Source organism: Mesoplodon mirus (assembly GCF_964341445.2).
Source record: "Mesoplodon mirus genome assembly, chromosome: 4".
In the NCBI taxonomy this organism is placed as follows: domain Eukaryota; kingdom Metazoa; phylum Chordata; class Mammalia; order Artiodactyla; family Ziphiidae; genus Mesoplodon; species Mesoplodon mirus.
Window position 1 is genome coordinate 74,599,581 of NC_138979.1, and position 23,403 is coordinate 74,622,983.

Genomic DNA, 23,403 nt, shown 5'->3' on the forward strand with positions numbered 1-23,403 from the left:
GCTATCTAGTCTCATAGCGTTGTGGTAGGAAAAGATACTTGATACAATTTCAATTTTCTTAAATTTACCAAGGCTTGATTTGTGACCCAAGATATGATCTATCCTGGATAATGTTCCATGAGCACTTGAGAAAAATGTGTATTCTGTTGTTTTTGGATGGAATGTCCTGTAAATATCAGTTAAGCCCATCTTGCTTAATGTATCATTTAAAGCTCGTGTTTCCTTATTTATTTTCATTTTGGATGATCTGTCCATTGGTGAAAGTGGGGTGTTAAAGTCCCCTACTATGAATGTGTTACTGTCGATTTCCCCTTTTATGGCTCATAGTATTTGCCTTATGTATTGAGGTGCTCCTATGTTAGGTGCATAAATATTTACAGTTGTTATATCTGCTTCTTGGATCGATCCCTTGATCATTATGTAGTGTCCTTCTTTGTCCCTTCAAATAGTCTTTATTTTAAAGTATATTTTTTCTGATATGAGAATTGTTACTCCAGCCTTCTTTTGGTTTCCATTTGCATGGAATATCTTTTCCATCCCCTCACTTTCAGTCTGTATGTGTCTCTAGGTCTGAAGTGGGTCTCTTGTAGACAGCATATATTTGGGTCTTGTTTTTGTATCCATTCAGCCAGTCTGTGTCCTTTGGTGGGAGCATTTAATCCATTTACATTTAAGGTAATTATCTATATGTATGTTCCTATTCCCATTTTCTTAATTGTTTTGTGTTTGTTATTATAGGTCTTTTCCTTCTCTTGTGTTTCTTGCCTAGAGAAGATCCTTTAGCCTTTGTTGTAAAGCTGGTTTGGTGGTGCTGACCTCTCTCAGCTTTTGCTTGTCTGTAAAGTTTTAAATTTCTCTGTCAAATCTTTGCTTTGAGATCCTTGCTTGGTAGGGTAATCTTGGTTGTAGGTTTTTCTCCTTCATCACTTTAAATATGCCCTGCCAGTCCCTTCTGGCTTTCAGAGTTTCTGCTGAAAGATCAGCTGTTAACCTTATGGGGATTCCCTTGTGTGTTATTTGTTGTTTTTCCCTTGCTGCTTTTAATATGTTTTCTTTGTATTTAATTTTTGACAGTTTGATTAATATGTTTCTTGGCGTGTTTCTCCTTGGATTTATCCTGTATGGGACTCTCTGTGCTTCCTGGACTTGATTAACTATTTCCTTTCCCATATTAGGGAAGTTTTCAACTATAATCTCTTGAAATATTTTCTCAGTCCCTTTCTTTTTCTCTTCTTCTTCTGGAACCCCTATAATTCGAATGCTGGTGCATTTAATGTTGTCTCAGAGGTCTCTGAGATTGTCCTCAGTTCTTTTCATTCTTTTTTCTTTATTCTGCTCTGCAGTAGTTATTTCCACTATTTTATCTTCCAGGTCACTTATCCATTCTTCTGCCTCAGTTATTCTGCTATTGGCCCCTTCTAGAGTATTTTAAATTTCATTTATTGTGTTGTTCATCATTGCTTGTGTCATCTTTAGTTCTTCTAAGTCGTTGTTAAATGTCTCTTGCATTTTCTCTATTCTATTTCCAAGAATTTGGATCTTTTTTTTTTTTTTTTTTTTTTTTTTGCGGTACGTGGGCCTCTCCCTGTTGTGGCCTCTCCTGTTGCGGAGCACAGGCTCCGGACGTGAAGGCTCAGCGGCCATGGCTCACGGGCCCAGCCACTCCCTGGCCTGTGGGACTCTCCTGGACCGAGGCACGAACCCATGTGCCCTGCATCGGCAGGCAGACTCTCAACCACTGCGCCATCAGGGAAGCCCATTGATCATCTTTACTATCATTATTCTGAATTCTTTTTCAGGTAGACTGCCTATTTTCTCTTCATTTGTTAGGTCTGGCGGGTTTTTATCTTGCTCCTTCATCTGTTGTGTGTTTTTCTGTCTTCTCATTTTGCTTATCTTACTGTGTTTGGAGTCTCCTTTTTGCAGGCTGCAGGTTCGTAGTTCCCGTTGTTTTTGTTGTCTGTCCCCAGTGGCTAAAGTTGGTTCTGTGTGTTGTGTAGGCTTCCTGGTGGAGGGGAGTAGTGCCTGTGTTCTGGTGGATGAGGCTCGATCTTGTCTTTCTTGTGGGCAGGTCCACATCTGGTGCTGTGTTTTGGGGAGTCTGCGGCCTTATTATGATTTTAGGCAGCCTCTCTGCTAATGGGTGGGGTTGTGTTCCTGTCTTGCTAGTTGTTTGGTATAGGGTGTCTAGCACTGTAGCTTGCTGGTTGTTGAGTTAAGGTGGGTGTTGGTGTTGAGACCGAGACTTCTGGGAGATTTTAGCCATTTGATATTACACGGAACTGGGAGGTCTCTTGTGGACCAGTGTCCTGAAGTTGTCTCTCTCACCTCCAAGGCACAGCACTGACTCCTGGGTGCAGCACCAAGAGCCTTCCATCCACATGGCTCAGAATAAAAGGGAGAAAAAGTAGAAGAAAGAAAGAAAGAAAGAAAGAAAGAAAGAAAGAAAGAAAGACGATAAAAGAATATAAAATAAAGTAAGGTAAAATAAAATAAAGTTATTAAAATAAAAAATAATTATTAAGAAAAAAATTTTTAAGTAAAAAAAAAAAACTGACGGATAGAATCCTAGGACAAATGGTGAAAGCAAAGCTATACAGACACAGTCTCACACAGAAGCATATACATACACACTCACAAAAAGAGGAAAAGGGGAAAAAATAATAAATGTTGCTCTCAAAGTCCACCTCCTCAATTTGGGATGATTCGTTGTCTATTGAGGTATTCCACAGATGCAGGGTACATCAAGTTGATTGTGGAGATTTAATCCGCTGCTCCTGAGGCTGCTGGGAGAGATTTCCCTTTCTCTTCTTTGTTCGCACAGCTCCCGGGGTTCAGCTTTGGATTTGGCCCCGCCTCTGCGTGTAGGTCGCCGGAGGGCGTCTGTTCTTCGCTCAGACAGGACGTGGTTAAAGGAGCTGCTGATCTGGGGGCTCTGGCTCACTCAGGCCATGGGGAGGGAGGGGTACGGAGTGCGGGGCGAGCTTGTGGCGGCAGAGGCCGGCGTGACGTTGCACCAGCCTGAGGCACGCCGTGCGTTCTCCTGGGGAAGTTGTCCCTGGATCACGGGACCCTGGCAGTGGCGGGCTGCACAGGCTCCCAGGAGGGGAGGTGTGGAGAGTGACGTGTGCTCGCACACAGGCTTCTTGGTGGCGGCAGCAGCATCCTTAGCATCTCATGCCCATCTCTGGGGTCTGCGCTGTTAGCCACGGCTCACGCCCGTCTCTGGAGCTCCTTTAAGCAGCGCTCTTAAGCCCCTCTCCTCGCGCACCAGGAAACATAGAGGGAAGAAAAAGTTTCTTGCCTTTTTGGCAGGTCCAGACTTTTTCCTGGACTCCCTCCTGGCTAGCCGTGGTGCACTAGCCCCTTCAGGCTGTGTTCACGCCGCCAACCTCAGTCCTCTCCCTGCACTCCAACCAAAGCCTGAGCCTCAGCTCCCAGCCCTGCCCACCCCGGCGGGTGAGCAGACAAGCCTCTCAGGCTGGTGAGTGCTGGTCGGCACCGATCCTGTGCGGGAATCTCTCCGCTTTGCCCTCCGCACCCCTATTGCTGTGCTCTCCTCCACAGCCCCGAAGCTCCCCCACTCCGCCACCCGCAGTCTCCGCCCACGAAGGGGCTTCCTAGGGTGTGGAAACCTTTCCTCCTTCATGGCTCCCTCCCACTGGTGCAGGTCCCGTCCCTATTCTTTTGTCTCTGTTTATTCTTTTTTATTTTGCCCTACCCAAGTACGTGGGGATTTTCTTGCCTTTTGGGAGGTCTGAGGTCTTCTGCCAGCGTTCAGAAGGTGTTCTGTAGGAGATGTTCCACGTGTAGATGTATTTCTGATGTATCTGTGGGGAGGAAGGTGATTTCCGTGTCTTACTCTTCTGCCATCTTCCCCCTCTCTATGTTTAGTTTTATAAGAAACTGCCAAACTGTTTTCCAGAGTGACCATACAATTTTCCATTCCCACCAGCAACATATGAGTGACAGAGTTTCTCTATTAACATTTAGTGTTGTCCCTATTTTTTATTTCAGTCATTCTAACAGGTATGTAGTGATATTTCTGGTTTTAATTTGCAATTCCCATATGCCTAATGATGTTGAACACCTTTGGTGAAATGTCTCTTCATGCCATCTTCTAACTGGCGTTGGCTTTGCTTTGTTTTACTGTTAAGTTTTGAGCGTTTTTATATATTATTCAATTTTTAAAATTAGAGTAAAATTGCTTTACAATGATGTGTTATTTTCTGCTGTACAATGAAGTGAATCAGCTATATGTATACCTATATCCCCTCCTTCTTGGACCTCTCTCCCACCCCACCCATCTAGGTCATCACAGAACACTGAGCTGAGCTTCCTGTGCTATACAACATGTTCCCACTAGCTATCTATTTTACACATGGTAGAGTATTTATGTCAAACCTAATTTCCCAAATCGTCCCACCAGCTCCTTCCCCCACTGTATCCACATGTCTGTTCTCTACATCTACTTCTCTATTCCTGCCCTAGAAATAGGTTCACCTGTATCATTTTTCTAGATTCCACATATATGTGCTAATATACGATATTTATTTTTCTCTTTCTGGCTTACTTCACTCTGTCTGACAGACTCTAGGTCCATCTACATCTCTACAAATGACCCAGTTTCGCTCCTTTTTATGGCTGAGTAATATTCCATTGTATATATGTAGCACATCTTTTTTTCTAATATCTTTATTTGAGTATAATTGCTTTACAATGGTGTGTTAGTTTCTGCTTTATAACAAAGTGAATCAGCTATACATATACATATATACCCATATCTCCTCCCACTTGCATCTCCCTCCCAACTGCCCTATCCCACCCCTCTAGGTGGACACAAAGCACCGAGCTGATCTCCTGAGCTATGTGGCTGCTTCCCACTAGCTATCTATTTTACATTTGGTAGTGTATATATGTCCATGCCACTCTCTCTGTCTCAGCTTACCCTTCCCCCTCCCTGTGTCCTCAAGTCCATTCTCTGCATCTGTGTCTTTATTCCTGTCCTGCTTCTAGGTTCTTCAGAACCATGTTTTTTTTTTTTAGATTCCATATATATGTGTTAGCCTATGGTATTTGTTTTTCTCTTTCTGACTTACTTCACTCTGTATGACAGACTCTAGGTCCATCCACCTCACTACAAATAACTCAATTTCATTTCCTTTTATGGCTGAGTAATATTCCATTGTATATATGTGCCACATCTTCTTTATCCATTCATCTGATGATGGACACTTAGTTTGCTTCCATGTCCTGGCTATTGTAAATAGTGCTGCAATGAACATTGGGGTACATGTGTCCTTTTGAATTATGGTTTTCTCAGGGTATATGCCCAGTAGTTGAATTGCTGGGTCATATGATAGTTCTATTTTTAGTATTTTATGGAACCTCCATACTGTTCTCCATAGTGGCTGCATCAATTTACATTCCCACCAACAGTGCAAGAGTGTTCCCTTTTCTCCGCACCCTCTCCAGCATTTATCGTTTGTAGATTTTTTGGTAATGGCCATTCTGACTGGTGTGAGGTTATACCTCATTGTAGTCTTGATTTGCATTTCTCTAATAATTAGTGGTCTTGAGAATCTTTTCATGTGCATCTTGGCCATCTATATGTCTTCTTCAGTGAAATGTTTATTTAGGTCTTCTACTCATTTTTTTTTTTTTTTTTTTTCTTTTTTTTGCGGTATGCGGGCCTCTCACCGCTGTGGACTCTCCCGTTGCGGAGCACAGGCTCCGGACGCGCAGGCCCAGCGGCCATGGCTCACGGGCCCAGCCGCTCCGCGGCACATGGGATCCTCCCAGACCGGGGCACGAACCCGTATCCCCTGCATCGGCAGGCGGACTCTCAACCACTGCGCCACCAGGGAGGCCCTCTACTCATTTTTTAATTAGGTTGTTTGTTTTTCTGATATTGAGCTGCATGAGCTGTTTGTATATTTTAGAGATTAATACTTTATCGGTTGCTTCATTTGCAAATATTTTCTTCCATTCTAAGGGTTATCTTTTCATCTTGTTTATGGTTTCCTCTGTTCTGCAAAAGGTTTTAAGTTTAATTAGGTCCCATTTGTTTATTTTTGTTTTTATTTTCATTACTCTAGGAGGTGGGTAAAAAAAGATCTTGCTGTGGTGTATGTCAAAGAGTGTTTTTCCTACATTTTCCTCTAAGAGTTTTATGGTGTCTAGTCTTACATTTAGGTCTTTAACCCATTTGGAGTTTATTTTTGTGTATGGTGTTAGGAAGTGCTCTAATTTCATTTTTTTACCTGTAGCTGTCCAGTTTTCCCAGCACCACTTATTGAAGAGGCTGTCTTTTCTCCACTGTATATTCTTGCCTCCTTTGTCATAGATTAGGTGACCATGTTTATCTTCCCAAAGAACCAACTTTCAGTTTTGTTGATCTTTGCTATTGTTTTCTTCATTTCTATTTCATTTATTTCTGTTCTGACTTTTATGATTTCTTTCCTTCTACTGACTTTGGGATTTCTTTGTTCTTCTTTCTCTAGTTGCTTTAGGTGTAAGGTTAGACTGCTTATTTGAGATTTTTCTTGTTTCTTGAGGTGCAATTGAATTGCTATAAACTTCCCTCTTAGAACTGCTTTTGCTGCATCCCATAGGTCCTGGGCTGTCTTGTTTTCACTGTCAGTTGTTTCTATGTTTTGGTTCTTTTTTTTTTTTTTCTTATTTGATTTCTTCAGTGATCTCTTGGCTATTCTGCAGTGCACTGATTAGCCTCCATGTATTTGTTTTTCACAGTTTTTTTCCTGCAATTGATTTCCAGTCTCATAGCATTGTGGTCAGAAAAGATGCTTGTTATGATTTCAATTTTCTTAAATTTTCCAAGGTTTGACTTATGACCCAAGATGTGATCTATCCTGGAGAATGATCTATGTGCACTTGAGAAGAAAGTGTATTCTGCCACTTTCGGATGGAATGTCCTATAGATATCAATTAAATCTAGATCTCAATTAAAACTATCTGGTCGATTGTGTCATTTAAAGCTTGTGTTTCCTTATTTATTTTCTGTTTGGATGATCTCTCCATGGTGTAAGTTGTGTGCTAAAGTCCCCTACTATTATTGTGTTCCTGTTGATTTCCCCTTTCATGGCTGTTAGCATTTGCCTTATGTATTCCTTATGTGCTCCTATGTCGTGTGCATAAATATTTATAATTTTTTCTTTTTCTGCATATATTGAGATGATCATATGTTTTTTTTTTTTTAATGGAATTGGTGGATCGCTTGGTAAACTCTAATTTTATTTTATTATTTTATTTATTTATTTATTTATTTTTGCTGTGTTGGGTCTTCGTTTCTGTGCGAGGGTTTTCTCTAGTTGTGGCAAGCGGGGGCCACTCTTCATTGCGGTGCGCAGGCCTCTCACTATCGCGGCCTCTCTTGTTGCGGAGCACGGGCTCCAGACGCGCAGGCTCAGTAATTGTGGCTCACGGGCCTAGTTGCTCCGCAGCATGTGGGATCCTCCCAGACCAGGGCTCGAACCCATGTCCCCTGCATTAGCAGTCAGATTCTCAACCACTGCGCCACCAGGGAAGCCCGATCATATGGTTTTTATTCTTCAATTTGTTAACATGATGTATCACATTGATTGATTTGCGTATATTGAAGAATCCTTGCATCCCTGGAATAAACCCCACTTGATCATGGTGTATGATCCTTTTAATGTGTTGTTGGATTCTGTTCGCTAGTATTTTGTTGAGGATTTTTGCATCTATGTTCATCAGTGATATTGGTCTGTAATTTTCTTTTTTTGTAGTATCTTTGTCTGATTTTGGTATCAGGGTGATCGTGGCCTCATAGAATGAGTTTGGGAGTGTTCCTTTGCAATTTTTTGGAAGAGTTTGAGAAGGATGGGCGTTAGATCTTCTCTAAATGTTTGATAGAATTCACCTGTGAAGCCATCTGGTCCTGGACTTTTGTTTGTTGGAAGATTTTTAATCACAGTTTCAATTTCATAACTTGTGATTGGTCTGTTCATATTTTCTATTTCTTCGTGGTTCAGTCTTGGAAGGTTATACGTTTCTAAGAATTTGTCCATTTCTTCCAGGTTGTCCATTTTATTGGCATAGAGTTGCTTGTAGTAGTCTCTTAAGATGTTTTGTATTTCTGTGGTGTCTGCTGTAACCTCTCCTTTTTCATTTCTAATTTTATTGATTTGAGTCCTCTCCCTCTTTTTCTTGATGAGTCTGGCTAATGATTTATCAATTTTGTTTATCTTCTCAAAGAACCAGCTTTTAGTTTTATTGATCTTTGCTATTGTTTTCTTTGCTTCTATTTCATTTATTTCTGCTCTGATCTTTATTATTTCTTTCCTTCTGCTAACTTTGTGTTTTGTTTGCTCTTCTTTCTAGTTCCTTTAGGTGTAAGGTTAGATTGTTTATTTGAGATTTTCTTGTTTCTTGCAGTAGGCTTGTATAGCTATAAACTTCCCTCTTAGAACTGCTTTTTCTGCATCCCATAGGATTTGGATCATCGTGTTTTCATTGTCATTTGTCTCTAGGTATTTTGTGATTTCCTCTTTGATTTCTTCAGAGATCTCTTGGTTATTTAGTAACATATTGTTTAGCCTCCATGTGTTTGTGTTTTTTACATTTTTTCCCAGTAATTCATTTCTAATCTCATAGCGTTGTGGTTAGAAAAGATGCTTGATATGATTTCAATTTCTTAAATTTACTGAGGCTTGATTTGTGACCCAAGATGTGATCTATCCTGGAGAATGTTCTGTGCACACTTGAGAGGAAAGTGTATTCTGCTGTTTTTGGATGGAATGTCCTATAAATATAAATTAAATCTATCTGGTCTATTGTGTCATTTAAAGCTTCTGTTTCCTTATTTATTTTCATTTTTGTTGATCTATCCATTGGCGTAAGTGAGGTGTTAAAGTCCCCCACTATTGTGTTACTGTCAATTTCCTCTTTTATAGCTGTTAGCAGTTGTCTTATGTACTGAGGTGCTCCTATGTTAGGTGCATATATATTTATAATTGTTATATCTTCTTCTTGGATTGATCCCCTGATCATTAGCTTTCTTTGGATATCCATTTGCATGGAATATCTTTTTCCATCCCCTCACTTTCAGTTTAAATGTGTCCCTAGGTCTGAAGTGGGTCTCTGGTAGACAGCACATATATGGGTCTTGTTTTTGTACAAGAAAAACTATTCCTAGTTTTCTGAGAGTTCTTAAAATCATGAATGAGTATTGTATTTTGTCAAATGCTTTTTATGAGGCCTTTGATATGACCATAAAATTTTTCTCCTTTAGCCTGATGATATGATGAATAACATTGATTGATTTAAATATTGAACCAGCCTTACATATCTGGAATAAATTCTCTTTGGTCATGATATATAATTCTTTTCCTATTTTGCTGAATTTTATGTGCTAAAATTTTGTTAAGGATTTTTGCATCTATATTTATGAGTGATGTTAGTTTGTAGTTTTATTTTTATGCTGTTGTTTTCTGGTTTTGGTATCAAGGTAGTCCTAGCTTCATAAAATGAACTGGGAAGTGTACTTCTCTTCTGGAAGAGATTATGGAGAATTCGTGTTAATTCTTCTTTAAAGTTCTGATAGAATTCCCTGTGAAGCTGTCTGGGCATGGAGATTCCTTTTTTGGAATTTTTAACTTATGAATTCATTTTTCTTAATAGTTACAGGACTATTCAAATGATCTATTTCACTTTGAATGAGGTGTAGTAATTTGTTCTTTTCAAGAAATTGATTCATTTAATCTAAGTTGTTAAATATATGTCTGTTGTGTTGTTTGTGGTATCCCTTATTATCCTTTTGATGTCTGCATTGTTTGTAATGACATTCCCTGCTTTGTTCTTTTTTAAAAAAAATAAATTTATTTATTTATTTATTTTTGACTGTGTTGGGTCTTCGTTGCTGCATGTGGGCTCTCTCTAGTTGCAGCAAGCAGGGGATACTCTTTGTGGTGGTGCACGGGCCTAGTTGTTCCATGGCATGTGGGATCTTCCTGGCCCAGGGCTCGAAACTGTGTCCCCTGCATTGGCAGGTGGATTCTTAACCACTGCACCACCAGGAAAGTCTCCCCTGCTTTGTTCTTGATATTGTTAATTCGAGTCTCATCTTTTTTTTTTTCCTTTTCAGTCTTGCTAGAAATTGGTCAATTTTACTTATCTTTTAAAAGAATCAGGCTTCTGGTTTCACTGCATTTTCTCTTTTGTTTTTCTGCTGTCAATGTCGTTGCTTTATACTCTTAACTTATTTCCTGTCTTCTGCTTGGTTTGGGTTTATTTTGATATTCTTTTCATATATTCTTGAGAAAGAAGTTCAGATTATTGATTTGAGACTTTTCATTTTATCTAATATAACACTTAATGTTATACAAATTTCACTCTCAGTAATGCCTTAGCGCAGATTTTGAAATATTGCATTTTCATTTTTATTTAGTTCAATATATGTTTTAGTTTTCCTTGAGACTGCCTCTTTGACACATGGATTACTTAAAAGTGTATTTAACTTCAAAGGGTTTGACAATTTTTCTGTTTTATTTCTCTTATTATTTAGAGTTTGATTCCACTGTGGTCACAATGCACACTCTACATAAGTTCAGTTATTTTAATTTTGTGGAGGTTTATTTTATGGCCCAGAATATAGTCTATCTTGGTGTTTGTCCCATGGACTATTGTAAAGAATGTATATTCTGCTGTTGTGGATTTGAATGCTTACTAAATGTCAATGAGATCCTGTTAGTTGATGATGTTGTTGAGTTCTTTCATATTCTTGCTGGATTTATGTCTAGTTACTCTATCAATTTTTGAGAGAGGAATGCTAAATTCCCCAACTATAATTATGGATTTGTCTATTTCTCCACTCAGTTCTATCAGTTTTTGCTTCATATTTTTGTAGCTCTGTTGTTTGGTGCATACACATTTAGGATTGTTATCTTTTTGGTGGAGAACTTTTTGTCATTACATAATGTGCTTCTCTGTGTCTGGTAATTTCCTTTGCTTTGAGGTATACTTCATCTGACAATATAACAACTACTGCTTTCTTTTAAAAAATAAACCTTTTACTTTAGGATAGATTTACTGTTACAGAAAAGTTGTGAAGAGAGTAAAGAGAGTTTCCATATACCCCACTCTCAGTTTCCCTTATTATCCAACATCTTACATTAGTATAATATATTTGTCACAGGTAATGAACCAATACTGATATATTATTATTAACTAAAGCCTTTACTTTATTCAGATTTCTTTAGTTTTTACCTAATGTCCTTTTTCTGTCTGAGATTCCATTCGGGTTACCACATTACATTTAGTCATAATGTCTCCTTAGAATTCTCTTCTCTGTGATTTCTCATACTTTCTTTGTTTTTGATGACCCTGACAATTTTGAGGAGTACAGGTAAGATATTTTGTAGGATGTCCCTCAAATGGGATTTGTCTGATGTTTTTCTCATAATTAAATTGGGGTTATGGGTTTTAGGGAGGAAGATCACAGAGTTAAAGTGCCATTCTTATCACATCATGTCAGTAGTACACACTATCAACATGATCTTTCGTTGTTGATGTTAACCTTGATCACCTTGATGAGATGGTGTTTGTCAGGTTTCTCCACTATAAAGTTACTCTCCCCCACCTCTCCCCTTCCATACTGTCCTTCTTGGAAAGGAAGTCATTATGCACAGCCTCATTCCCAGTGAGGAGTGATGTTCCATCTCCCTGAAGGCAGAGTATCTACACAAATTATTTGAAATTCTTCTGCATGGGAGATTTGTCTGTATTCTCCATTTATTTATGTATTGAATCTTTTTTTTTAAATAGCAGCATGGACTCAAAGATATTAATTGTATTGGAGAATGGTACTGGAAACCAAGATCGGGGCACTAGGTATGATCCTGGGATGTCATTACTTCTAGGCCCTCTCAGCTGAGAGAGCAGAAAAACCTGTTTGTGTGTACTAACCTGTGTACATACACATATCTATAAATACTGTATTTCTATATGTATCCACTTGTATCTATATTAGGCTAAGCATGAGTTTCCACTGATTTTTCTCCAACTCTAATCCATCACCCGTGGATCATTCTGGGCTTCTCCCTTGCTTGTCTGTAACCTCCCATTCCAACAGTGAGAAACTTGGCTTCCAACACTCACCATCCATTTACTTAATTGTTCAAGTCCAGTATACATAGATATTTGTTTCATAATTGTTAACCCATACCATACCTCTGTGGGAAACAACCGTCGATGAGAGTACAGTGCTTATGCACAGTTCTTTTTGCCTTTACTAACAAAATTTCCATTTATTTCCAAACTTATTTACCTTCTTCCCTCCCATCATGGAGGTTGTTTACACATTTGTAATACAGTTACATTGCTTCATCACAGTCTGCACTCCATCCTGGGCTCCCTTGACCTCCTAAATGATTTTTTTCCATTTTATGTACAGTACATACATCTCTTTCAGAGAGATTTGAAAGGAGGGAGAGGTGAGGAGGTTGCCAGGGGGAGGAGGAGAGTTACAAAACTGTTCAGAACTCTCAAAGAAAGATCCCTTGCTAGCAGAGATGTTTTCCTAAGCATCTCTCCTCCTGAGCCCACATCCATCATTCCCACACTGCATGTGGGTCCCACTTCCAGAGGCAGCTGTCTCATGTTCAGTTCATGACACCTTCAGAAGCTCTGCTAATAACTGCAGATCGGAAAAGCATTCGGCCCATGGGGACCAATTTCTTTTTCCATCACCTGTGGCTTCTCAACATGAAATTAAAGGCAGCAGCAAGTAATTGAAGCTGGTGGCACCTCCCAAAGTTCAGCTGCTGCCAGGGGACCTGGCCTGTGCACCGCCTCCCCCCCGTCACTCCCACCTCGCATCCTGGGATTGAGCAAACTACAGGATTGGCTTTTTCACAAAAATGAGACTGACGTCACTCCGTCAGCGCTTGGCTGGTCGGTTAGCTAAGGCTGAGTGAGCTGCCCTGCCTTGCCCAGTCCAGGCCACAATGGGGTCTGGTCTCTCCAGACCTAGGTCTGCTGGAAGGTGACCCTCTCAGCCAGAGCACAGCTCCATGAGCCCCCTTCTCAGGAAACCTCTGGAGCTGGCCGAGCCATGGGGCTCCCCCAGGCCTTGCCCGAAGTGCAGGGCTCGGAGAAGAATGTTGCCAGCCCTCTGTTCCAGCGGGACCATGAAAGCCCCCACGAGCTGCCTATGCCCTGGTGGATGGGGTTGGAGGGCAATGCTTTCCTCCCAGGAGAGAAGCCTACTGACTGTAGGTTCATGGGGTAGAAGGAAAAAGGGAGGGGAGCCTCTCATGGTGCCCACATGGCCCTGGCCAGGGTCACTGGTGACAGTTCATAGTCACATGGACAAATTCAGGTGTGCAAAGAAAAAGGCAGTTTGGATTTGCTGAAGCTTTGGTTACAAGAGGTGAGGTGTCAAGGATATCATCACAGTTTTTGGCTTGAGCTAAGAAAGGATGGAGTTGCTGAGGTATTAGGAGGAGTACCTTTTGGGTGGAAATTGGGAGTGATAGTTTGGGAAGGAGGCAGTCGGATTTATGAGCCTGGAAGTCGGGGGAGAGGACCGGGCTGGAGATATAAACACAGGAGGCATCAGCTGGCTCCGACATTCTTCCTCAACTACTTCATACCTGGCAGAGGCCCCACTCCCCGTGGTGTGTTGGATGCTCTCTCTCCTGGGTCCCCTACCACCTGCCTTCTCTCCCTGCAGAGTCGCAAGCTGGCAGGCAAGGTGTGGACCTCTGCCCTTATCAGCCAGGCTCCTGGGCCCACGAGCTCTCTCTGTGTTTGGGTCCCAAACAGAACACCCTCCGATAAGATGCCCCAGCCCACTCATGGGCGCCCACTCACACCGGCCAAGTGTCATGGAAGGAATGTGGGGGTAGCTGGGCCCAAATCACAAGACAGAAGCACACAGGACACGTATGTCATGCCAGGAAGTGCCTCATGAAAGGGAGAAGCCCGAATAGGCAATAGGCCACAGGGTGTGGGGATGGGGTAGGGGAGGGAGGGGTGGGCTCAGAGGAAACCAGCGCTGGTGACTCAGCCTGCAGTTCTATTGGACGCAGCATGTGTTACCAGAGAAAACAAATTCCTCATGCGGGTTTATCTCCTGTGGAGGAGGGATAATCAGCAGCAGGAAGTGGCAGAGGAGGAAGGCCAGGAGCTCCTGCCCCAGCCCAAGGCCGGTGCCAAGGTCCACTAGGCAGAGCAGACAGTGGTCCAGGAACACCTGCTCCCAGGATGGGGGCCTCTGGTTGCCCCGGGTAGGGGAGAGGCCCCATACCGCAGAAGTCATATCAGGCCCAGCCCAGGTCACCTGGGGTGGGTGGCCACTAGGGAGGTGGAGAGTCCTGTGGAAACACTGAGGGGCAGAGGGGAGACAAGTTAAAACAAATGTAGGTGCAGAATTTCTGAGGCACCGTGTGAAAATCTCCATGGTGACACTCTGAGCTTTGAGTGGGAAGTCTGTTACGCTTGACAGTACAGGGAAGCACAGCTCACATTAATGTGAACGGCGGTTCCTGGGTTTGTGTAGTGCACAAACTGCCCAACCATCCCTGGGGGCTCTGGGTGCAAGGTCCCAATTCTCCATCTATACGGTGGTAATTATGTTACAAGAGTTAGGTTCCCATCCTCAGCAGGCACATCTGGGAGAACACATCCTTGGGAGCCACAAGTAACTTAACAGGACCTGCTCACTAGAGCAAGTCACACCTTGACAATGGCCAAACGGGAACCACTCTTAGCTTTTCCTCAGCTCTTTCTTTCTTTTACTCCAGTGGTTCTCACAGTGTGGTCCCCAGCTCAGCAACAGCAACACCACCTGGGAACTTGGAGATACAATTTCTTGGGCCCTCCCGGGACCTAATGAATCAGAAATTCTGGGGTTGGGGCCCAGCCAGCTGTGTTTAACAGTTCTCCAGGGGATTCTGATGCCCTCTAGTTTGAGGGAGACCCGCACAGCATGGAGACAGGAGGTTTTCTGCCTTAGTATCACCTGGGGAACTTTAAAAAATGCCCATGCCTGTGTCCCACCCCCAGAGATTCAGATTTCATTGGTCTGAAGTCCAGCCTGGGCATCAGGATTTTCAACTGCCTGCCAGCCAAGAAGTTGCTTTCTGAAGCACTAGAAAGTGGCTCAGCGTCACTGTCTGGGACCAGAGGGTCGGTCCTTGGGTGGAGGCTGTACCTGACATCTCATAACTCTGCCCCTTACACCTGGAGAGGCAGCTCAGTGGAGGGAGAGGTCCCTGGGCTCTGGGGTGCAGATGATGCAGATTCTATGGGCACCTGCCCCAGAGATCCTAATTCAGCAGGTCTAGAGTAGGTAAGCATTGTCACTGGAGATTTGGATGTAGGGTTGAGGAATCCCCTCTGAGAACCTCAGGTCACGAACACCAGGTTCCATGTCCCTCTCCACCATTCACCAGCCACGTGTCCCCAGCAGGTCACTTCATCAACTATCACTTCATCTATGACTGTCCTGGTCACCTCAGGGCTGCCCTGAGACCACATAGAGATGGTCAGGACTGACCATTATGGGTGGTGGGACAGAGGTAAGGAATTGCTGGAATGTCCCTCCGTCCGCCTGACAGCTGAGCTCGTGTGGGAGCCCTTCGTCAGCGTGCCTAGCTGGGTGGATAGAACATTGGCTGAAAGAGCAGAATCAGGGTGGGGAGGTGTCTCTCCCAGCTCCTCGGGAACAGGCGGTGGGGTGTGCCGTGGGGGAAGGGGCAGGTCCTGGGAGCCACATCCAAGACCAAAGTCCATGGGTAATCAAGGAGACTTCTTTTCCGATGGGCTCCATGACTGTTGGGACTTGGGGCTCCTGTGTTCAGCTGCCCCTGCCCGACACCTGCCTCAGCCACTTAGCCTGATAGGAGTTTCATTTTCTCCCAGCACAAGGCCAGAGCAGACCGGCTGGTGGAGCTGCGTGAGGGGACACCGGGGATACAGGATCCTTTGAATTCCGGGCTCTGTCATCCTCAGAGTCACCGGATGGCCACCCCCGGCCGGACTTCGCTTCTGCATTCAGGCAGGAAGAGTAGGAAGCAGCCAGGAGACAGGGCGGTGACTGTGTCTGGAACCAGCCCTTCCCCAGCATGCCAGACCCCTGCCATGTGGAACTCATTGGTGAACTTGATCACATGCAGGGCCCAGCTGCCGGGGAAGCTGGGGAGAGGGGCTACCTGGAACAAAATACAGGGGTGAGGCTGGAGGGAGAGGTGTCGCGGGCTTCCAGGCTGGTCGCTCTGACACTTGCCAGGTGTGCCTCTCCTTGGCCATTTACTCCACAGCAGGGTCACTCAGACCCCCACAGGCACAACAGGGCTTTCTGCTCCTCCCCACCCGATGCCCCAGCCCCCTAAAGCCCAGGACGCAATCTGAGGGTCCGTGCCATTGGGATGAAGACACCGACTGGGAAAAGCTCCCTTAGGCCATTATGGATGAGCCACGTGTCCTGCAACACATCCCTGTGCCCTGGAGCCTTGGTTTCCATGACTTTCATTGCCTGCCCATTGGTGCTTCTACAAATCAAACGAGGAGATCATTGTGGGAACAGTGAAAGGGTGAGAAGTCTGGTCAAAGTTCCAGGCAATAAACCCTGCCTTGCTCTCTTCCGTCCTCCAGAGTTTCTCCCCATCTCTCCATCCCTGCTCAGGTGGGACTTGCATTCTCATCCACCTCTCCTCCGTGGCTCCTGGCGGGCGCCCATGTCTCCCTCTCACAGTCCTGGCTCTGCAGTCTGGCAGCCCAGCCCCTCTGGGCTGGGGTCTTGTCACTGCGGGCTCCACCCTGCGTGCCTGCCTCAGGCTCCACATGGTGGCCATGGCCTGGTGGTGCAGTGGTTGAGAGTCCGCCTGCCGATGCAGGGGAGATGGGTTCGTGGGGTCTGACCACGAAACCTGTGAGGTCACAGAGGGTCTGACCTTGGTCACCGTGGGCCTTCCTCATCAGCACTTCTTCACTTGTCAGGAAGAGATAATAATGGAGGGAAGGCAAGCAAAAGGCCCAGCACTCAGTAAACCTAAACAGCCCTCAAAATGCTTCATAATCAAAATGCTTTTTCCCCCTTTTGAAAACAAGAATGGAGCGAGAATGGACAGGTCGAGAGAGGGAACAAGGTCACAGCTTCGGTGGCCAGGGAGGGGGAGAGAAGGGAGGGAAATGAGGGTGTTCCCTGAAGGCACAAGGGCGGGGCCTGCGAGGGGCATCCGAGGGGAAGGTGTGGCCGAGGACGGGCCAGTCCACTCAGCAGGCATGCGGTCAGGTGGGTGTTCGGAGCGCTCTGCAGGTCGTGCCTCTCAACGGCTGACAGCCTCACAGGGGCGCAGGGAGGGAGGGGCTGTGGGCATGACAAGATCCCATTTATTAGGTGTGAGGAGGGCACCCTAACATCTGGGCCGGGAATCTGGGTCACCGCTGCTGCCACCCACTCCTGGGGGTGACCTGGGGGCCATCCTGGGGACCCTGACCTCCTCATTGCAGCAGAGATGGTCCAGATGACCTTCATCAGACAGAACAGACCTGAAGGATGACCCCCATCTCCCTAGCAAGCGCCTCTCTTCCCAGCCTGGGACTTTGCTGTTCGTTTTATGGCAGTTCGTCTTGAGAGTTTTCCTGCTTGTCACAGGGAAGTCAGCACCTTTCTACTAGGACAGGTGTCAACCTTGCTTTTTTGCATTCCTCTGACTTGGTGGGAAGAGAGGGCAGGCCGAGCCTGTGATCTGTGATCACACAACCAGAAAAAGGCTGCTCTAACAGTGAGGGGCTTTGGGGCTTTGATCTTAGCAAGGAGACGGCTGGAGGGGCATCGTCTGCTCCTTGTCTCCCAGCAGGTGGTGGTGGATTTGTTCTGAATGTGGCTTGTCCTTCCTGTGAGCTGCTGACCCCACTGGGGGAGAGAGGGTGCAGACCAAAGCAGCAGAGACTGGGTTTATACACAGTGGGTAGTTTCTGACTACAAGGCAAAGACGACTAATCACCGGCAAATGTTGCAGGGAAGAGGAGCGCAGACTAGCCGTGGTCCTGGACCAGGGATTATTTTGATAAATTATTTCTAAAAATTTTAAAAGCAATACCCTACATGGTACCATAACTCAAACACTACAGCAGTGGTTCTCCATGTGGTCCCTGGACCAGCTGATGCTCCTGGAGACTTGCTGAAAATGTACATTCAGGGGCCCACCCCAGACCTTCTGGATCAGCACTCTGGGGGTGGGCCTGGCAAGCTGTGTTTAAACAAGACCCTCAAGGGGATCCCGAGAATCCTGGAACACAGAGACGAGACAATGGAAGGTAAACGTCTTCCTGCTCTCTGTGCTTCTCCCTTTCTCAGTTCATGTTCTCACACAAATGAGAGCATATCCTTCTACACCCTGCCCAGCACTTCACCTTTTCCCAGAATAAATGTCAATATATCCTAGATGACCCCTACTCCCACCCCAATGCCACAATTTATGAATCAGCCTCATTCCTTCTAACGGTTGCGTGGAATTCTGTTGCAGGGGGAGGGGGCGTAATTTGTCCAACCATCGCCCTATCAGAGGCGTTTAGGCTGTCTCTAGGTTTTTACTATTTTCAAAGGCTGGTGCAATGACATCTATCGGGGAGTCTGTTTGTGGGCAGATAGCTAGTGGTGGCATTGCTGAGAGGAGTGAGATTTGCGATGCCACTTTTCTTTAGATCCTTCCAGATGCTAGACACCTATAAAACCTGTTCCATTAGTTTATACTCCCTCCCAAAATATAGAAAAATTTCCCTTTCCCACTCTTTCGTCAGTACTGAACTTGTAAGACTTCTCCATTTTGCCACTCTGATAGGTGAAAAAAATGGAGATTCAGAGTTTGACTTGCATTTCTTCAACTGTGAGTATCCCTGGGTGATTCTTCACGTGTCAGTAGCCACTTCTATTTTTTTTTCTGTGAGCTGTCTATTCATAGCTTTTCTTTCTTCCCCCCCCCCCCATTTTTCCTTTGGGTTATTAGACTTTTTCTTATTGATTGGGAAGAACTCATTACATTTTAAGGAAAGTGGTTAATTGTCATATATTACACATGGTTTTCCCTGGTATTTCCTTTGTCTTTTGTCTGAATTTTTGTGCTTTGTGGTTGTTGTTGTTGTTATTATTATTGGCCATGAAGGAGTTTCCTTGTAGGATATTAAATATATCAGTCTTTTCTTTTAATATTTCTGGATTTGTGTCATGCTTTAAAAAGCCTTTCCCATTTTGAGATTTTAAAATATCCCTTATATTTTCCCAAGGTCCTTGGGTAAGAGCCTGATCTCCAGGGCTGGACAGCCTGGGTTCCAATCCCAGCTCTCCTGCTTCCTGAGTGACCCTCACTTTTAATACTCTGTAAAGTGGGGATAGGGTGTGTGCTCCTCTCTGGGGTGCCTCCTCACATCTCAACCCAAAGAAGGTTTAAAGGCTCCAGATAAACTAGAAAGATTAACTGGTGGCCTGCTGGAGAGGAGGCTCACCTCACAGATCCACAGTCTCCCAACTCCAAGAAAGAGGGGCTTTCCTTGGGCCTGGATACATGCTTGCTTCCTCCACCGCTGACTCTCAGCCTAGAGGTGGGGGGTCCCCAGGAGAGGGCTGCAGGTTCTGCCCCTGAGATTGGCAAGCCCCAGAGGGACTGTGAGTCCCTGGAACCCTGTTCGGGGCTAAACTGGAAATTCATGTGTTGAAGTCCTAACCTCCAGGACCTCTGAATGTACCCATATTTGGAGATAGACTCTTTAAAGAGGTAATTAAATTAAAATGAGGTCATTAAGTGGGTCCTAATCCAATTTGACTGGTATCTTTATCAGAAGAGGAAATTTGGACACAGTCACAGACAAAGGAAGACACCATGAAGACACAGGTAGGAGACAGCCATCTACAAGCCAAGGAGAGAGGCCTGGAGCAGACACTTCTCTCCCAGCCCTGAGAGGGGACCAACCCTGCCGATGCCTCAGTCATGGACTTCCAGCCTCTAGAACTGGGAGAAGACAGATTCTGTCATTTGAAGCCCCGGTGGTGTCTTATGACCTCAGCCCCAGCAGACGAAGGCAGGGGCTCTGAAAGGCCTGCTCTGGGTAGTCCAGTTCAGTCCTCTGACTCTCTGGGCCCCACATGAGGGTGGGGTTACCTCGGTGGCTTGTCTACCCCTTACCTGCTGCTGAAGACAATGACCCAACTTCAGACAGCTGTTCTTGCTGCTCTCCCCTCCCCCCACCGAATGATCTGAAAGATAATATGTGAGGCTTTGGGTCTGGACTAAGATCAAAGCCAAAGGACAGGTGCTCAGGCACAGCGTGAGGGCCTGTCCTTCACCAAGCAAGGGCGGGGACGCCCACGTGGGACTCCCGAAAGGCCCCACAGACCCCCAGGGGCCTGCAGACAGCTGCACAAGATCAGATGTATGGGTGCAGGAAGCCGGTAGCCCCCGGGGTCCCGTGTTGGGTGGGCAGCACAGAAGGGTGGCTGGAGGTTAACGTGGGGGAGGGGTGATGGGGCAGAGGTAGCCTGGTCCTGGCACTGACATTTCCAGTCTTCCTGGCCTGCAGGGTTCCTGTGGACGGTGGGCATGTCCTGTGCACCCTGAGAATGCTCTTGGGTGTCCCTTCCTCTCTCCCCAACCCTGACCCCCAGAGTGGGAGTGAACCAAACCAAGGGGAAGGCAGGCACTGGCAGGGGAATCTGGGAAGGCTGGGTTGTGGCTTCAAGGGTGGTGACTGGAGTCCCCGTGCTGGAGGAGTGACAGATCTCAGTGGAGGACAGACCTGCCGACCAAATTCAGGAGACAGCCCTGTGTGGAATGTCTTTTACTGCTCCCATGACCCCTGGCAGAGACAGAGGTTCTCCATACAGGGCAGGGCAGGGACCTCCAGGGCTTCCATGGAATGAGGGCCCTTCCCCTCTGAGACACCCGGACCTCGACCTGGGTGGGGATCCTCCCCTGGCCTTGAGGGCCTGGGGAGTCCCCACCCACCACCGCAGGCTGAGCTGGGGGTGGGGTCCACGGGTGGGGGTGGTGCACCCTCCTCCTGTGATTTGGCCCCGAGGCCAGGGCAGGCCCAGGTGTTGTCCCCCACCCAGCTCTGCCCGCCATGGAGGCTATCCCCAGCTGCCAATGAGTGGCTCCCAGCAGCTGCCCTGGCCTGGCCAGGTGTGGGTGGCCCGGGGCTCGCAGACAGCTGGGCAGGCCGAGTGCCACTTGTGGAGAGTAATAACCCAGCACAGCAGGATAATCGCCCATTCCCGGGAGGCAGATGTGATCTCATTAGCGATCGTACATCAATTTGGGGGAGGACTCTGTGCTCCCCGGGGCTGGGGGAGGTGCTCAAAGCCAGAGAAGATGCCCCGTCTACTCCAGATGCAAACGGAACCAAGCTCCAGATTTTGGGGAAATGAAGGGAGGATTGGTGGGGACACAGGGCATGCTTCACAGGACAGGAGGAGACTGGCTGGGTGGTGCTCCCTGGGCTGGCAGGCCACGCCTGGCTCCTCCACAGCTGTGCTGACCCCAACCTGTGTGTCAGTGCTCAGGCTACGTGCCCACCCGGAATGGCCCTCCTCCGTGGACCAGAGGAGCCCTCCTCTGCCGGGAAGAACGCTCATCCAGGCCATCTTGTCACCCTCTCTCTTTCCCCTGAGCTCCTGTGGGGCTGTCACCTGCACCATGGGAATGGGAAGGAAAGAACTGCCAATACCTCATGGCACAGGGGAAGCCTCTAAACTAGGTTATATGGTTGTCCATGTCTGCTGCTTGGCTGAATTCTGCTCTCCTAATCTCTTTCCTCTATCCCGGGGCTTACTACCCTTTTTCTGAAGCATGGCCACTTTTGAGAACCTGGTAGAAGCTATCAATCTCTTCCTAGATAAACATATGTAAAAATCAAATGTTGTTTTCAGTACCTAGGAGTGCGTGGATTCTCCAAAGTCCATCCATGGATCTTCCAAGCCAGTGGTTTCCATAGTGTGCATCAGAATCATTTGGGGCTTGTCCAAAACACAGATGTCCAGGCTCTACCAGCTGATCTGGGGCAGGACTGAGCAATCTATGCTCTGGCCCAGGTCCCAGGTTGTTGTGATGCAGGTTCCAGAACCACACTTTGAGAAACATGGCTGGAGGAGTCCATGGTGCGCAGGTGAGGACCCTGCTCCAAACCCATCTCCGTTTGCTGCGGTTCCAGATACACAGGTCTTGACACCCCAAAGGAAGCTGCAAGCTCCCTGGCAAAAGGAATGGCATTTTAAATCTCTCCGCATCCAACCCCAATGACCCAAGACCTCATCTAGTAAGGTCTCATCGATTGTCAAAACTCCTTAAGGTTCCCCAAGGAGGAGTCTGGAGAAGATCTACAGCCCAGTCAATATGGGGAGAACTTATTATTTCTTCTACCACCAGGGGGTCAAGGGACATTGCCTTGTTGTGATATGGCAGGATTCCATCCCCTCTCCTCCCTTCTTCCACCATTGTGGGCACTGAGTCACTGGGGTCCGTCTCCAGGAGAAGGGTCCTTGCATAGGTAGAAATCATGACCAGGGATCCTGACTTTCCAACCCAGGATCCAGTGGTGCAAGCTGCTAGTTGGGGGACTGTATGTGTGTTGGCATTTTTATACCTCTGTATTAGCTAGTTTGAATTTGGAATTCTACTCTGACTGACTAACTTTAACTCTAATTAGAACAGTAGGGTTTGTTCTTAATCTGCAACCATTTAATCTTCTGTCTCATTAATTGTACGAAGGTCTTTATGAATATGTAGATTGAAAAGGGAATAAAAGATTATTTGACCTTGAAGAAACACATATAAAATAGGTGTACACTCTCCAGCCTCTGGCTTCCTTTTATCATGCAGATGCAAAAACCGGTCTGGCTCCAAATCAGGCTATTGTAAGTTATCAGCAATCTTGAAGCCAATTAGGATACAGCATTCTGATGAGCCATAGAAGTTTAATAATTAGTATCGTATTTATATGCGAGCTGCTTGCTATGAATTTGCATGTAAGTAAAAATGTAGTTATCAAAACCAGCTAGAAACAGCCCACTGATGAAAAATCTCAAAAAGATCCAATGTGAAAAAGGAAAATGCCTGTGAATGAAAAGGTTAAGTGTTGCCAGTGTGAAGTTGAGTCCTTTATGAAGAACACTCATTTCAGGGGTGAATGGCCTTTTGAATAGACCTCACTTCTTCCCATTTAGAAATACTGGTTAGATGGTTAGGATCCTGGCCCTGCCACCAACCAGCTGGGACCTCCCTGAGTCTCAGTCTCCGTGTCTATAAACTGGGGGAAGATCCCACCTTCCCCACAGGCCTGTGAGGCTTAGGTTAAATAAGACTGAATGTGGAGCTCCTGGTACACAGACTGCCCATAAAATATCCATTTAAAAATTTCCTTTCT